This window comes from Plectropomus leopardus, unplaced genomic scaffold (assembly GCF_008729295.1).
Source record: "Plectropomus leopardus isolate mb unplaced genomic scaffold, YSFRI_Pleo_2.0 unplaced_scaffold27458, whole genome shotgun sequence".
NCBI lineage: Eukaryota > Metazoa > Chordata > Actinopteri > Perciformes > Serranidae > Plectropomus > Plectropomus leopardus.
Genome location: NW_024629888.1, coordinates 1 through 4,147, shown reverse-complemented (window position 1 = coordinate 4,147; position 4,147 = coordinate 1). Strand labels below are relative to the sequence as shown.

General features: G+C 38.3%; 1 long non-coding RNA gene across 1 annotated transcript; it reads right to left on the bottom strand.

The window, feature by feature from the left end:
• Nucleotides 1-1,041: 1,041 nt before the first annotated feature.
• LOC121937782 lies at nucleotides 1,042-4,141 on the bottom strand. The gene is made up of 3 exons (XR_006105197.1): nucleotides 2,244-4,141; nucleotides 1,738-1,796; nucleotides 1,042-1,198 (listed from the first exon to the last, which is right to left on the bottom strand). It is a non-coding gene; the product is annotated as an uncharacterized LOC121937782 (long non-coding RNA).
• Between the last annotated feature and the right edge of the window lie 6 nt (nucleotides 4,142-4,147).

Genomic DNA, 4,147 nt, shown 5'->3' with positions numbered 1-4,147 from the left:
TCTGTTTGCGGTCAGTAGGCTTCTTCTCTCTCCGGTCGTCTGTTTTGTTGTCGGTTGTTTAAATGTCCGTTAAAGTCAAACTGTCGGTTCCTGCTTCACTCCGTCGGAGTGTGCGCGTCTTTTCGTCTCTACGGCAACGAACTGTGCAACGTTCACGGTCCCCGGAGAGACTCGTTCATCCTGAGACAAAAGACTCCGACCAGAAGAAATGTACATCTGCACCACGGGGCCCCAAGATAAATCTGAGGGGCCACAAGGAGACAACAAAACAAACATCCTTTTTTCTATGACTTTTCACACTTTTACAGCCCAACATTTTCACAGAAAATCTCACACACACACACACACACACACACAGCCACCCACACCCACCACCACACACACACACAGGAAACCAGGTGTTCACGTTTCGAGGAAAATAAGCCGTTTGATTTATTTTATTTTTGTGAGAAATTTTCCACAAACTGCAAAAAATAAGTAGATTCATTTAATCATTTTTGAAAATCTGTTGGAAAATATTAATAATAATAACTTTTCTAAAATTATTTTACTAAATTATTATGTTTTTAACACATTCCAAGTTTTGAATATTTATAAGCTCGATTGAAAAATGCAAAAGTGAAATTTTCTGGGATAATTTCTTTCTATTTCTTAAAAGCTCATGTTATTTAAGTCCATATGGCTGCATCTGTGTCATCAGAAGTCAGATGATTTTTTTGTTGAATGTCTGATTGAAACAAAATCAATACATTTTTAACGACATAAAAAGACATTTCAAGTAATTTCCTTATTTTTCAAACTTTCTTTTTTATTTAAAATTTCTTTTTTAAAACCATTTTTTTTGGTATTTTTTAGGTCAATTCTTCTTCCCATGTTTTTTGAAGAAATTAGGAGTATTTTATATTCCTTAAATTTGTTTTTCTTTCCTGTGGAGACGCGACGTCACAGAAGAAACCTTAAATTCCACCTGAGTTCAGTCTGATGAGACGTCTGAAGTCTGTTTGACAAACACAAGAAGAAACTGGAAGCAGCAGAAACATCTTCAAACTCAACGAAAGATTTTAATGTCGATTGGCAGAAATGAAATCTGACGGCCGCTCGTCTTCAGTCAGAGTCGGTGATGTCACTGACGCTGCTGTCGTCAAGGTTACCGGCTGGGTGATCCTTACAGGTGAGCTTCGACCTGAGGGCTCGCTTCCTGTTGACACGGAAACAACAACAAGCTTAGACAGAAGGACGGACAGCTGAGGACACATTTTTTTAAAGCTGTCAGCGTTTACTTGTGATTAAGGTCTAAACCTAATGTTTGCCCAATTTTTTCTCCAAATCAACCCAAACGTTTAAAGAAAAAAAAAATAAAATCACATACTCACAAAAAGAAATTGCCAAAAAAGTTATAAGAAACAGACAAAGACACTAAATGCATGAGAAGTGACGATGCTGTTACATTAACCGGATCACTGGACGTCAGTGAATCAGTAAAATAATATCAGAGTTTCTGTCCATCAGAGCTCACAGCTCCAATTTACAGAAATAAATCTTAAAGTCAAAATCATGACGTGAACATTCATTTGATTCTCAGACGAGACGCTCTGGGAGGAACTGTCTCACTTTGCTAACATGGACTTCAAAATGTTTGGAAATGCAAAATGATGGAATATGAAATGTGATTAAGGGTAATTAAAAAGATACTTATTTGACTTTTTAAATAAAAAGTTTAAAAGAAGCTTAGCCGACCTGCGGTAAAAGAAGTTTGGTCGACTTCTGGAGGACTGACAGCCGTCCGTCTCCTCGTCCTGCGGACACAGAGACAGACACAGAGACAGACAGAAATATTTTATTTACTGATTTCAGAAGTCTGAACTGCTTTCTGAAAACCAGCTAACATTCTGCTTACATGTGTATGGATATTTTTTAAAAACAGATATTTGCCATCCACACGAGTTTCATTTTACAAAATATCTCCGTCCACACAAGAAAACAACTTCAAACGCTCTCCGGATCAGTAGGGGGCGATATAGGCTACATCAACGATACGCCGTTATAAAATCTGCATCTTTAAAATCTCAGTTTTGTGGCCTGAAACTGTTTGTCAATGAGAGGACAGAACCGAAAAAAATATGTTTAGATACGTATCTGTGGACATGGAGACAGCTACCAGATATTAGCTCTGATGCTAATTGTTCAGTTTACAGTTGTGAGAAAAAACTCAAAGAGCACAAGAGGAGCCTCAGGTAACTTACCCATGATGCAGTAGTGCTGGGCTTCTGCTCAGACTCTGTGGCGCCTCCTACAGGAGAGTCATGTTGCTGCAGCGCCGCCGCCTCCTCGTTCTCCCCCGACGTCCCGCTACGCACCTCCTCACTGCTGCCTGATCAGGTGACCAGGTCACATGAGACAGTTTTAAGTGGCAGCAGCTCACATGACAATAAATGTGAGCACAATTGTAATTACAAATCAAAATGTCTCTGTATTACTCGTGGAGGTCCACAGGGCTCTGCACTGGGTCCTAAACTGTTTGCTCTGTATCTTGGTCCTCTTTCAAAAGATTTCACAATGTCCCTTTTCTGTTGGTCCACTTTTGGGTCCACATTAAGAGGACTGAGTACGGATCTTTAAAAGAGGACTGTATATGAAAACACCTTTAATAACATATGTAAAGTATCAAGAATACTTAAATTTGTACCATTTGCTGAAGAGACCGACACTTTCTGTTCACGGGAAAACTTGCAGCAGCTTTTGAAGGTGGTCACAGCAGAAATTAGTAAATTAAAATGTAGTTTGATACAAACAACCGTTGTCTGAAAATCCTAAAATTAATACACAAGTACAAGTTATGATTGACGATGATTTAAAAAAAAACAAAATACATTTCTTGGTGTGATATTAGACTCCAAAATCTGCTGGGAATTCCATAAAAAATATATGCGAGGAAAGTCGGCAAGAAGCATTGCAGTTTTGGGAAAAACAGAAAACACCCTGGATGATAAATCATTGTACACTCTGTCGTCTAAACTTGTTGATTTGAGGACAACTCCTACAAACGCACCCACCAATCAAACGACTACACAAAACGGCCATAACAATCGTAAACAATGCCGGATATCAAACATACCAACAATTTGTTTTTTAAGTCAAACTGAAATGAATATTAAAGGTAAAGCAAGAAATAATGTACCCAATGGAAATGTACAAAAACTGTTCTTGGAGGAAAGAAGGAAAATTTTATCTGAAATTTAATTTTGAATTTTTTATTTTTTTTTTAATTTATGTGAGGTACAGAGGTTAAGAAGGTAAATGTAAAACACGTTAATGATGATTTTGTTGTTATTGATTTTCTTTTTCAATATTGGGATTGTGCTGTTGATAATTTACCCGTCCTACAAGCTTTCTCCGAGAAAACATTTGTCAGTCAGGCACAAAGAAACTTGGAGGATCCTTCTCATATTCTGTGTTCAGAGTATGAAGTTTTTCCCTTAAGGAGACGTTACAGAGCCCGCAGAAACAAAAGTAATCGCTACAAGCTCTCTTTCCTCCCGACGTCCCCTGCCCTGTTAAATAAACAACCTTCTAAACTCTAAGAGGTTTCTAAGGGGTTTTAGCGCCCTCTGCCTGTTTAGTATTACTTGCACGCGCTACTACATTTGCTGTTACTGATTTTATTTTATCATTTTTCAATGATTTTACCTCGGCTGCTCTTGTTCATCTAAGTATTGTATTGTTCTTTGTTCTTGTGGAAATGATATTTTCATTTATTTTCACACGTCTATCTGTATTCAGCGGCTGATGCAACATCTTTAGGCCGACGCTTGTGGGCTTTTCTTTTTTTTGTCTCTCTGTTGTGTCGGTTGGTTGTACATTACTGTCTGCAGCATGCTGTGATTGAAGTTTTTGTGTGGCATTGTTGCCTAAGACAAATTTTCTTGCGGGGACAATAAAGTTTGTCTTATCTCATATGAAGAGGATGAACAGTGTTGAGTGGTTAATGTGACGGGACGGACTCTTGGGCGGAGAGTTGGTTTATGATTATGGATCAGTGGGTTAGAGTAGAACAGGAGAACAGGGGTCGGACCAGACGTGCAGTTTGTTCCCTCTTTTTTGGACATGAAATGTAAACTTATGCTGCTTATTGAAATCCTTATACATA